The sequence below is a fragment of the Loxodonta africana genome, chromosome 1 (assembly GCF_030014295.1).
Source record: "Loxodonta africana isolate mLoxAfr1 chromosome 1, mLoxAfr1.hap2, whole genome shotgun sequence".
NCBI lineage: Eukaryota > Metazoa > Chordata > Mammalia > Proboscidea > Elephantidae > Loxodonta > Loxodonta africana.
Window position 1 is genome coordinate 74,852,765 of NC_087342.1, and position 14,372 is coordinate 74,867,136.

Consider the following 14,372-nt stretch of genomic DNA (forward strand, 5'->3'; position numbering starts at 1 on the left):
ATAAGAGTCTTATTAACTGGTCTTCCTTATAGGCATATGGATATTATCCTATCACTGACAGCATTGTACTTCAGGATAGGTTTTGAAACGTTCTTCTTGACGATGAATGCAACACCATTCCTCTTCAAGTTGTCATTCCCAGCGTAGTAGACTATATGATTGTCTGATTCCAAATGGCCAATACCAGTCCATTTCAGCTCACTACTGCCCAGGATATCGATGTTTATGCATTCCATTTCATTTTTGATGATTTCCAATTTCGCTAGATTCATACTTCATACATTCTAGGTTCTGATTATTAATGAATGTTTGCAGCTGTTTCTTCTCATTTTGAGTCATCCAACATCAGCAAATGAAGGTCCTGGAAGCTTTACTCCATCCACGTCATTAAGGTCGACTCTACTTTGAGGAGGCAGCTCTTCCCCAGTCATCTTTTGAGTGTCTTCCAACCTGGGGGGCTCAACTTCCAGCACTATATCAGACAATGCTCTGCTGCTATTCATAACGTTTTCACTGCCTAATGCTTTTCAGAAGTAGACTGCTGGGTCCTTCTTCCTAGTCTCTCTTAGTCTGGAAGCTCAGCTTAAACCTGTTCTCCATGAGTGACCCTGCTGGTATCTGAATACCAGTGGCATAGCTTCCAGCATCACAGCAACGCACAAGCCCCCACAGTAGAACAAACTGACAGACATGTGGGGGGAGAGAGTAGTAGGAGCAAACAAATCGACTGGAGGATTGTCAGGCCTGTCAAAGTGTAAAAATAAGGAGAATTTTCTAAGAAGAGAAATGATAGTTGCATTGAAGAGTAGGTAACAAAAACAACAACCCAAGTTGGGATATCATTGGGAAGTGCTCCAAATTCTGAAGAAGAGAAGTGTTTTTATGCATGAGGGCTAGGGACCACACATGGGATACTAAACCTCTTGTTTTCAATTTGATTCAGACTCATGGTGACCCTATAGGACAGAGTAAAACTGCCCCATAGGATTTTCAAGGAGGGGGCTGATGGAATTCTAACTGCTGACCTTTTGGCTAGCAGCAGAATTCTTAACTAGTGCGCCACCCAGTCTCCATCAGATACATATGAAGTGCAAATAAAACTTTCATGTCAGTTAATGATCACAGATTTTGGGGGGACAAATGGCATACATAAACATTTTTTCAGTGAATATTCTCACCTTTCCCTTTATGGAACATTCTTATCACATGCTTATGCATAAGCCATAACGTTGTCATACATCAGTAACAAGTCTTCTTTCTGAGACGAATAATATTTTTGTCATAATATCACTACATAGTTGTTCACTTAAGGTGGGGCTCACATATTTGAAAGCAGATGAAAAAAGGGATAAAGCACAAAGGGAAGTTTCAGTTCAAACCTGTGTCCATCACAGTCATGGCGGTAATCTCAGTTTTAAGGTGATCTTTCGCATATGCCCCTTCTGATGATAGATCTTCACAGACGTTTCTTGACCCCATTATAAGAGTGCTTTCTTTTCCCTGGAGGCCTGGTGGTGCAGTGATTAAGAGTTTGGCTGCTAACTACATGATCAGCAGTTCCAATCCAACAGCTGCTCCTTGGAAACCCCTTTGGGCAGTTGTACTCTGTTCATAGGGTTGCTATGGCTTGGAATTCACTCAACAGCAATGGGTTTGGGTGTTTTTTTTTTTTCTTTTGCATGGATGTACTCTATGGATGTTTACTTCTGCACTTATCATATCCTATGCAGACTCCCTGCGTTACCATGCCATAACTCATATACTCTGCTTCTGTGATCTTCTGGATGGGGACACATACAGAGTAAGACCACATTTGGAGGAATAACTTGACATTTCAAAACATTAACTCCAGGTTTGAAACTAGATTTCCCTACAAATTTGTTTAGGAATTTTTTTTTTACATTGGTGGGAAAATAGGAGTTGGGTTACAAACATTTAAAAAAGTAGTGTATATGATTAAGATAATTAGCCCAACCAGTAAGAAAGAACACAACTAAGAGCCAATATTATTAGGTAACTAAAAAAAATGAAGAAAAGGAATATCAGGCATAGGAGGCACTGAATGAAGTTAAGTAGCTTTTTGGTGAAATTTTCTGATATGTTGTTGCATTTCTCCCTGTAGTGTTTACCTAGTCATAATAAGAAGTATTCCCAATGGCATGGGCTAACACTAAACAAAATCCTTAAAATTCAGTAACGTGCATGAGGTCTCATTCCTTGATCTTGGGAGGAGTTGTCAGGTTCAGGTAGAGTCTCCTTCTGGCCACTGAGGCCCTTGGATATAATCTTTAAGGACCCAGAAGGATGGTGTACCCAAAGAGATGTTTTTGGCTTTCTTAAATTGAGATAAAGAGATCCAAGGTTTAATTTTTGGAGTTTGGTTGTACATGGAATGGTGGGGAGAACTAATTATGGTCCTTTTCATAAGTACAATGTGGTAAAATATATTGAAATATTATGGTCAAGCATCTTCAGGGAATTAGCAAAGTAAAATTTACTTGCAAATGACAAACTTCAAAATGGCTATGGATGACTTTAATAATAATTCTAAAAAGTGATGGACACGATGGAAATTAAGTATATAACTAATATAGAATTAAACAATGTCAATTCAAAGAAATCTTTAGATGAAAATATTGTTAAATGTAATGAATCACCTGAATTTCAAAGAGCTTTAGATATATAATCATCTTGGAACATAATATTGGATAGTTAGGCTATACCAAGGTTACTAAGTTTTTTAAAATCTGAATAGTCACAAAAAATTTCCTGGATAAACAATGTGAATTTCTCAGTTAAAACCCTTTCATGACATGTGGGATAGAACCTGTCCATAAATATTTTCAGGATCTCAGGTTATTTGGGAGGGTACTTTTCCCACTGAAAGTATTTGCTGCCGTCCAGTGGGGGCTTGATTAATGTTGAAAATATGAAAGAAAAGTTCTTTGGTGAACATTCACTACAGTAGGAGGCTTAGGTAAGAGGCAGTTCTACCACAAAGTGGGATTGGGTCATACTTCCTGGCTTTTGTACAGCTTCATAAGTCTTCCAAGAACATTTATGGCCTTTTTTGGTCAGCTTTAGAGCGTCTTGGCAGCTTTAGATTTTGCGTGTGTGTCATATTTGAAAAACCAATGCAACCAAAAGGACTTTTCTCATTTTTGAAAAGTGTTACTTTTGGGGGACATGTGTTACTCACAAGTTATGTATCAAAATTTGTAATTCAAAACCTGTATTCTGAATGTCTTCTTGATTCAACATGCCTTCCACTACTGAAAACACAAGGCATCAAAATTTTTTCCAAAGGTTAAAGTAATAGGGTCTTGATGATATTCGATTTACAAGAAGCAATAACTGTAACTAAGTCAGAAATTGAAGTTATAAAATTATGACATAAACTTTAACTCAGGTCGAATGTGCTAATGTTCTCAGTATGACAATATATTCCATGTAATTCATAACATATTTCATAAAATTCTTAAGCATTTTTCTCTATGAAATGGAAACAAATCTTTTCTGGCTTTCTATGAGATTTGAAAATAGTCAGGATATTCAAATTACCATATTCAGAAATTTATTGTGTTATAACTCTTCCTTTTAAGGCAGATTGCACAAGAAAAAAATTAAATCTACAACCCAGTAAACAAGGAAAATTTTGTTTAACAATGAGAAACTCGTTTCTTTGTTTTCTATGTTATTTGATATTCAATTTTTTTTTTTTAATTCTCATACCTACCAATCTGTAGAGGTACTTGCATTGGGGGCCTAAGGTCTGGTGCACACAACTATCACCACTGCTTCTTTAGGTGGACCCAAAATCAGATTCTACCTAAGAATAGTGAATGGACTCAGGCTTATATATCTGGTAACAGCCCAAACCAGCTGGTAATAGGACAGTGAGTCAAGGGCTACAACAATCAAGACAGCTCAATCTAGTAGCCCATCTATGTATATTGGAAGAAAACAAAACAAGATAAGACTCAGTGAGCAAACATAGAATAAATCACTACAATATCTTAGTGATGGCTCAGACACAGCAGTCAATATCAAACCACATAAAGAAGCAGACCATGACTGCTTCTACAACTCCCCAAACTAAAGAATCAAAATCTTTCCCAAATGAAGATACAATCCTGGAATTGCCACATACAGAATATAAAAAACTAATTTACACAATGCTTCAAGACATCAGGGATGACCTCAGAAATGAAATAAGGCAATCTACAGAAAAAGCCAAGGAACACACTGATAAAGCAGTTGAAGAACTCAAAAAGATTATTCAAGAACATAGTGAAAAAATTAATAAGTTGCAAAAATCCATAGAGAGACATCATTCAGAAATACAAAAGATTAACAATAAAATTATAGAATTAGACAATTCAATAGGAAGTCAGAGGAGCAGACTCGAGCAAGTAGAATGCAGAGTGGGAGATCTGGAGGACCAGGGAATTAACACCAATATAGCTGAAAAAAAATCAGATAAAAGAATTTAAAAAAAATGGAGAAACCCTAAGAATCATGTGGGACTCTATCAAGAAGAATAACTTGCCTGTGATTGGAGTCCCAGAAGAGGGAGGGACAACAGAAAACACAGAGAGAATAGTTGAAGATCTGTTGGCAGAAAACTTTCCTGACATTATGAAAGACGAAAGGATATCTATCCAAGATGCTCATTGAACCCCATTTAAGATTGATCCAAGAAGAAAATCACCGAGACATATTATCATCAAACTTGCCAAAACCAAAGATAAAGAGAAAATTTTAAAAGCAGCCAGGGATAAAACAAAGGTCTCCTACAATGGAGAATCAATAAGTTCAGACTACTCAGCAGAAACCATGCAGGCAAGAAGGCAATGGGATGACATATACAGAGCACTGAAGGAGAAAAACTGCCTGCCAGCCAAGGATCATATATCCAGCAAAACTCTCTCTGAAATATGAAGGCGAAATTAAGACATTTACAGAAAAACACAAGCTTAGAGAATTTGCAAAAACCAAACCAAAGCTACAAGAAATACTAAAGGAAATTGTTTGGTCAGAAAACCAATAATATCAAGATACCAGCACAACACAAGGCACAGAACAGAGCATCCTGATATCAACTCAAATAGGGAAATCACAAAAACAAATTAAGATTAATTAAAAAAAAAAACGCTCAAAACAGGGAATCATTGAAGTCAATATGTAAAAGATCACAATAATTAAAAAGAGGGACTAAATACAGGTGGCACAGAACTGTCATATGGAGAGGGTTACAAGGTGATATAGGACAATACAAGTTAGGTTTTTACTTAGAAAAATAGGGGTAAATATTAAGGTAACAACAAAGAGGTATAACAACTCCATAACTCAAAATAAAAACCAAGAAAAACGTAAGGACTCAGCAAACATAAAGTCAAATACTATGAAAATGAGGAACACACAATTTACAAAGGAAAACGTCTCAGCACAAAAAATTAAATGGAAAAATGAAATTGTCAACAACACACATAAAAAGGCATCAAAATGATAGCACTAAACACATACTTATCTATAATTACACTGAATGTAAATGGACTAAACGCACCCATAAAGAGACAGAGAGTCTCAGACTGCATAAAGAAACACGATCCGTCTATATGCTGCCTACAAGAGACGCACCTTAGACTTAGAGACACAAACAAACTAAAACTCAAAGGATGGAAAAAAATATATCAAGCAAACAATAAGCAAAAAAGAGCAGGAGTAGCAATATGAATTTCTGACAAAATAGACTTTAAAGTTAAATCCACCACAAAGGATAAAGAAGGACACTACATAATGATAAAAGGGACAATTGGCCAGGAAGATATAACCATATTAAATATTTATGCCCCCAATGACAGGGCTGCAAGATACATAAAACAAATTCTAACAGAACTGAAAAGTGAGATAGACACCTCCACAATTATAGTAGGAGACTTCAACACACCACTTTCGGAGAAGGACAGGACATCCAGTAAGAAGCTCAACAGAGACACGGAAGACCTAATTACTACAATCAACCAACTTGACCTCATTGACTTGTACAGAACTCTCCACCCAACTGCTCCAAAGTATACTTTTTTTTCTAGCGCACATGGAACAGTCTCTAGAATAGACCACATATTAGGTCATAAAACAAACCTTTGCAGAATCCAAAACATCAAAATATTACAAAGCATCTTCTCAGACCACAAGGCCAGAAAAGTGGAAAGCAATAACAGAAAAATTAGGGGAAGAGAAATCAAACACTTGGAAACTGAACAATACCCTCCTGAAAAAAGACTGGGTTATAGAAGACATTAAGGAGGGAATAAAGAAATTCATAGAATGCAACGAGAATGAAAATAGTTTCTATCAAAACCTCTGGGACACAGCAAAAGCAGTGCTCAGAGGCCCATTCATATTGATAAATGCACACATACAAAAAGAAGAGCCAAAATCAGAGAACTGTCCCTACAACTTGAGCAAATAGAAAGTGAAAAACAACAGAATCCATCAGGCACCAGACGAAAACAAATAATAAAGATGAGAGCTGAACTAAATGAATTAGAGAACAGAGAAACAATTGAAAGAATTAAAAAAGCCAAAAGCTGGTTCTTTGAAAAAATTAACAAAATTGATAAACCATTGGCCAGACTGACTAAAGAAATACAGGAAAGGAAACAAATAACCAGAATAAGAAACGAGATGGGCCACATCACAACAGACTCAACTGAAATTAAAAGAATCGTATCAGATTATTGCGAAAAATTGTACTCTAACAAATTTGCAAACCTAAAAGAAATGGGTGAATTCCTGGAAAAACACTACCTACCTAAACTAACAGATTCAGAAGTAGAACAACTAAATAGACCCAAAACAAAAAAAGAGATTGAAACGGTAATCAAAAAACTCCCAACAAAAAAAAGCCCTGGCCCGGATGGCTTTACTGCAGAGCTCTACCAAACTTTCAGAGAAGAGTTAACACCACTACTACTAAAGGTATTTCAAAGCATAGAAAATGACAGAATACTGCCTAATTCATTCTATGAAGCCACCATGTCCCTGATACCAAAACCAAGTAAAGACATCACAAAAAAAGAAAATTACAGACCTATATCCCTCATGAACATAGATGCAAAAATCCTCAACAAAATTCTAGCCAATAGAATTCAACAACATATCAAAAAAATAACCCATCAGGACCAAGTGGGATTTATACCAGGTATGCAAAAAAAAAAAAAAAAAATGTAATCCACCATGTAAATAAAACAAAAGAAAAAAACCACATGATCTTATCAATTGATGCAGAAAAGGCATTTGACGAAGTCCAACACCCATCTATGATAAAAACTCTCAGCAAAATAGGAAGTGAAGGAAAATTCCTCAACATAATAAAAGGCATCTATACTTTTTTTTTTTTATACAAAGCCAACAGCCAACATCACTCGAAATGGAGAGAACCTGAAAGCATTTCCCTTGAGAACGGGAACCAGACAAGGATGCCCTTTATCACCCCTTTTATTCAACATTGTGCTAGAGGTCCTAGCCAGAGCAATTAGACTAGAGAAAGAAATAAAGGGCATCAGGATTGGCAAGGAAGAAGTAAAATTATCTCTATTTGTAGATGACATGATCTTATACACAGAAAACCCTAAGGAATCCTCCAGAAAACTACTGGCACTAAGAGAAGAGTTTGGCAGAGTCTCAGGTTATAAGATAAACATACAAAAACCGCTTGAATTCCTCTACATCAACAAAAAGAACATCGAAGAGGAAATCACCAAATCAATACCATTCACAGTAGTCCCCAAGAATATAAAATACTTAGGAATAAATCTTACCTAAGAAGTAAAATACCTATATTATATAAAGAAAACTACAAAGTACTACTACAAGAAACTAAAAAGGACCTACTTAAGTGAAAAAACATACCTTGCTCATGGATAGGAAGACTTAACATAGTAAAAATGTCTATTCTACCAAAAGTCATCTATACATACAATGCACTTCCGATCCAAATTCCAATGACATTTTTTAATGTGATGGAGAAACAAATCACCAACTTCATATGGAAGGGAAAGAAGCCCCGGATAAGCAAAGCATTCTTGAAAAAGAAGAAGAAAGTGGGAGGCCTCATTCTACCTGATTTTAGAACCTGTTATACAGCCACAGTAGTCAAAACAGCCTGGTACTGGTACAACAACAGGCACATAGACCAATGGAACAGAATTCAGAACCCAGACATAAATCCATCCATATATGAGCAGCTGATAGTTGACAAAGGCCCAGTGTCAGTTAATTGGGGAAAAGATAGTCTTTTTAACAAATGGTGCTGGCATAACTGGATATCCATTTGCAAAAACATGAAACAGGACCCATACCTCACACCATGCACAAAAACTAACTCCACAGGGACCAAAGACCTAAACATAAAGACTAAAACGATAAAGATCATGGAAGAAAAAATAGGGACAACGTTAGGAGCCCTAATACAAGGCATAAACAGAATACAAAACATTACCCAAAATGACGAAGAGAAACCAGATAACTGGGAGCTCCTAAAAATCAAACACCTGTGCTCATCTAAAGACTTCGCCAAAAGAGTAAAAAGACCACCTACGGATTAGGAAAAAATTTCAGCTACGACATCTCTGACCAGCACCTGATCTCTAAAATCTATATAATTCTGTTAAAACTCAACCACAAAAAAGACGAACAATCCAATCAAGAAGTGGGCAAAGGATATGAACACACACTTCACTAAAGAAGATATTCAGGCAGCTAACAGATACATGAGAAAATGCTCTCGATCATTAGCCATTAAAACTACAATGAGATTCCATCTCATTCCAACAAGGCTGGCATTAATCCAAAAAACACAAAATAATAAATGTTGGAGAGGATGCAGAGAGACTGGAACTCTTATACACTGCTGGTGGGAATGTAAAATGGTACAACCACTTTGGAAATCTATCTAGCGTTTTCTTAAGAAGTTAGAAATAGAACTACCATACAACCCAGAAATGGCACTCCTCGGAATATACCCTAGAGAAATAAGAGCCGTCACACAAACAGATATATGCACACCCATGTTTATTGCAGCTCTGTTTACAATAGCAAAAAGCTGGAAGCCACCAAGCTGTCCATCAACCGATGAATGGTTAAATAAAATTGTGGTATATTCACACAATGGAATACTACACATCGATAAAGACCAGTGACTAATCGGTGAAACATTTCATGACATGGAGGAACCTGGAAGGCATTATGCTGAGTGAAATTAGTCAGAGGCAAAAGGACAAATATTGTATAAGACCACTATTATAAGACCTTGAGAAATAGTATAAACTGAGAAGAATACATACTTTTGTGGTTACGAGGGAGGGAGGGAGGGACGGTGGGAGAGGGTTATTTACTGATTAGTTAGTAGATAAGAACTACTTTAGGTGAAGGGAAGGAAAATACTCAATGCAGGGAAGATCAGCTCAACTGGACTGGACCGAAAGCAAAGAAGTTTCCGGGATAAACTGAATGCTCCAAAGGTCAGCGGAGCAATGGCGGGGGTTTGGGGACTATGGTTTAAGGGGACTTCTAAGTCAATTGGCAAAATAATTCCTTTATGAAAACATTCTGCATCCCACTTTGAAATGTGGCGTCTGGGGTCCTAAATGCTAACAAGCGGCCATTTAAGATGCATCAATTGGTCTCAACCCACCTGGATCAAAGGAGAATGAAGAACACCAAGGTCACACGATAACTATGAGTCCAAGAGACAGAAAGAGCCACATGAACCAGAGACTTACATCATCCTGAGACCAGAAGAACTAGATGGTGCCCAGCCACAACCGATGACTGCCCTGACTGGGAGCACAACAGAGAACCCCTGAGGGAGCAGGAGAACAGTGGGATGCAGACCCCAAATTCTCATAAAAAGACCAGACTTAATGGTCTGACTGAAACTAGAGGAATCCCGGTGGTCATGGTCCCCAAACCTTCTGTTGGCCCAGGACAGGAACCATTCCTGAAGACAACTCATCAGACGTGGAAGGGACTGGACAATGGGTAGGAGAGAGATGATGATGAAGAGTGAGCTACTTGTATCAGGTGGACACTTGAGACTGTGTTGGCATCTCCTGTCTGGAGGGGAGATAGGTGGCTAGAGAGGGTTAGAAACTGGCAAAATTGTCACGAAAGGAGAGACTGGAAGGGCTGACTCATTAGGTGGAGAGTAAGTGGGAGTAAGGTGTATATAAGGTTATATGTGACAGACTGACTTGATTTGTAAACATTCACTTAAAGCTCAATAAAAATTATAATAAAAAAAGAAAGAAAATACGAGGGGGAAAAAAAAATTCTCATGGATTGACTCATCAAACTTTAGCTGCAGCAGTATAAAAACACAGACTACATCAAACAAATTCCTTCTTTAAGAAAACTTTCAAATTTCTTGCCTTTGGGATGTATCTCTCATTTTACAATCCTTCAGTACACAAACACAAACCCTCAAAACACAAAAATATACACTTCTTTCTGTGGCATACTAGCTTTCTATTTGACCTTCTTCCAACATTCTATAACGCTGAATAATCATCTAAATTCTTTTTCCATCCTTACCTCTTTTTCATCTCGGTAATTTTCTACACCTTCCCGCTAGCCTTCTACAACTTTCTATATGCATCCAAATTCTTTTACTAAAACACATTTCATATATTTAATCTAGCCTTCGTTACTTAAGGAAATGTTGGAAACTGCTTTTAAATTCACTTACGACAAAACGTAAAAAATTCTGCAGAGCAAGTTCCTTTTCATTAATTCTTGGGAATATTAAAAATATTAGGATTACTCAATTTCTGTAGATGCTCATTTATCATCAGACCGATCACAGTAAGTTCTTTGAAGAAATATTATAATCTAATTTAGTAATACCATATGGAGGTTGGAAATTATTGTATTTTCATAGTGTTGTCTTTGGCATGCAGTGCAGGATCTTTAGAGAAATAATTTGTCCTTTTTTAAGGCTTTGCTACACCAATTAAAATAACTTATTTTATTTTCAGGTGTGTTTTTAAACAGAGCCATTGATACCAAAGTTTCTTAGGAGAGTTATTAAAAGCCTAGATTATGAAACAAGAGTAAGAGAGAAATAAGCTGAAATTTGAGAAAGCCCTCTGAAAAAAACTTTAAAGTGTTCAAGAGGAAACATGTCACTTTGAGGACTAAGGTGTACCTGACTGAAGCCATATTCTTTTCAATTGCCTCATATGCATGTTTAGTTGGATGGATTTTATTCAGATATTTTGACTAAAGCTGAAAATTAAACAAAAGGTTGCCCAGAGGAAAGAAAAGACAAGTGCAAGTAGGAACTCATTTTCCCAAAGTGATCACTGAAATTCTAAATTAGTGTATTAGGACAGATTTTAAAAGGCACTTGAAAGAGGTTTGTTGCCTAGTTTCATTGAAAAGAAAGTAAGTTCAGTCAGCTTTGTTAGCAGAACCAAAAGGAGGAGCAGCTGACAATTCAACAGAGGGGAGTAGGAGTTGAAATTTAACTCTGCAATTTTTTATTCTGTTTAGTAACTTAGAGACAGTGTCTTGCAAGAAAGTAAAACCAAAAAACAAAAACTGTCTAGAGGGAGCTCAAATAAAAATCCAAATACAAACTTTGACTTGCAAGAATCAAAACAACAAGAACAAAAAACTAAACAAGAACCCAACAAACAATAAAAACTTCAAGAACCAGAAGAAACCTACACTAAAACTCAAAAAACTTTGATCCAAGAAAGCAGAGCTCATTTTCAAGAAGTTATTAAGCAGACTCTGAGAAATCATGGCATTGGAGACCAGGGTCTGGGTCCTCAGCATCTCAGTTGCCTAAAAGATAATGCACCATCAAATCCCACTTGTGACACCAGATAAGTAAAAGTGCAAGCTAACAAGAATTCTGTAAGGAGAGAAATGATAGATTTTACTGTAGAATAGAAAACAACCAAAGCAACAGCCCAGTTTGGAGGCAGCACTGAGAAGTGCCCCCATGTTGCAGTAGCACTGGGAGGTGCTCCAAACTCTAAAAAGGGAGGAAGGTTTTTATACCTGAGGGCTGGGTGTTACACATGTGTCACATATGAGTCACAAGTAAAGTTTTCACAAGCTCAGTTAATCATCATGGACTTTCTGTGTGCAAACAGTGTACATAAACAACTTTCTAGGGAGCATATGGGCATTACCTTCCTGGAACATTCTATTGCTTTTTTATTCATGAACTACGACTTTGTCATACATCAGTTACAAGTGTTCTTTCTGAGAACAAAACATATTTATCATAGTGTGACTACATGGTTGTTCACTCAAGAGGTGGAGGGTACACATATGCTGAAAGAAGAGGACAAAGGGGACATAAGACAAAGGGAAGTTTGGATTCAAATCTGTGTCAGTTACACTCTGCCTTCTCCACCTTGGGTTCCCTATTGCCAGCTTTCCTGTCCCCTCCTGCCTTCTAGTCTTTGCCTCTGTGCTGTTGTGTCCCCTGTAGTCTTGTTTTGTTTCATGGGCCTGTCTAATCTTTGGCTGACGGGTGAACCTCAGGCTTGACTGCATTACTGAGCAGAAAGGATTTCGGGGGGCCATGCTCTCAGGGTTTCTCCAGTCTCTGTCAGGCCTGTAAGTCTGGTCTTTTTTGTGATTGACAATTTTCGTCTACATTTTTCTCCAGCTCTGTCCCAGACCCTCTATTGTGATCTCTGTCAGAGTGGTCAGTGGTGGTAGCCAGGCATCATCTAGCTGTACTGGACTCAGTCTGGTGGTAGATGTGGTCCGTTAGTCCTTGGGGCTAATCTGTCTTGTTTTAGTCTTCTTCATTCTTCCTTGTTCCCAAAGGGGAGAGACCTGTGGTGTATCTTAGATGGCTGCTCACAGGCTTTTAAGACCCCAGATGCTAATACCCAAAGTAGAACATAGAAGATTTTCTTTATAAACTATGTTATGCCAATTTAGCTAGCTGTAACCAGGGACCATGGTTCCCACAGCCCTCAGCCCAGCAGTTCACTCCCTCAGGGAGTTTGGATTTGTATGGAGCTTCCATGACCTTTTTACATGCCATTTTTTAAGGCCACTTTTATTCTGATAAAATGAGTGGATGATGGGTTTTAAGCAGTGAAGTAACTCCATGTGACTATGTTTTTTAAAGCATCCCTTTGCCAGTTCTGTGGAGAATGTTTTTTACAGGGTTTTTTACAGAGAGAAGAATAAATACTGGAGATTTGTTAAGTCCCTTTCCTCGTGCTACATGTGAGAAATGACAATGACTTGAACGTGACATCCCCCCCTAAAAAAGTCAAACTCATTGCTATGGAGTTGACTCAGCCAAGTAGTGACCCTATAGGACAGAGCAAAACTGCCCCCAATAGAGTTTCCGAGGAGTGTTGGTGGATTGAAATTGCCAGCCTTTTGGTTAGCAGCCATAGCTCTTAACCACTGCTCCACCAGGGTTCTGGGCATGACCTAGGGAGCCTTAAATTTATATAGGTGCCTTGCCAGAAGTAGCGAGGCTGAATAAAGTTGAAGGGCTAGAGTCTATTTTTATACAAAAGTTTCTTAAGGGGTAGTAGATAATGCTGGATTCCTTTTTGTGTGAACATTTAAAATCATTATGAAAAGTTCCAGAAAGAAATGAGAGACAGTACACACAGAAACTCATTGTTTCATCGTTTCCCATACGTAGGGGAGGGATGTTCCACCAAAGGTACTTGATCTTAGCCTACAAAGAGGCTATGCTATAGGGAAATTATGCTCGCACAAAGCAGTGTATTGCAACTTCCTCGTGACTGACCTGACAACCCATTCCAAGTCGCTAAAGCAAGAGTGGATGTTCCCAGATTGTTCCCAATGAAATATCCCCCTAGCAACTAAATGGTTACAGAGCCAGGGAAGACTCCTTAAACCAATCATGTATTCCCATATGATATGTTTCTGACCTTTGACAATAGTGTAATTTTTCTTAATTTACTTCCTTCTGTAGTAGTATATTAGAGACTCCCTGATTGTGATTCAGTGGATTCTGTTAGTCTCTTGTGTCTGGTGCACACTGGCACATCTCTCATTGTAACGATCACCTTTGTATATGTTTAAGAAATATCTCTTTTCATGAAATTTGATTCTGGGGTCTTTTTCTCCAACGCCAGACAAGATGGTGGCTGTCAAGAGTAATAAGAAGTAGTCAGAGTCTGGATATATTTTGAAGATAGAAGAGAAATTCCTGACAAACTGGATGTGAGATATGAGAGAGAGAATAAAATAAATGATGACTTCAAGGTCTTTTAGCCTGAAAGAGTGAAAAAATTGAGTTGCAATTAATGGAAATATGAAAGACTGTATATAGTAGGATTATTAGA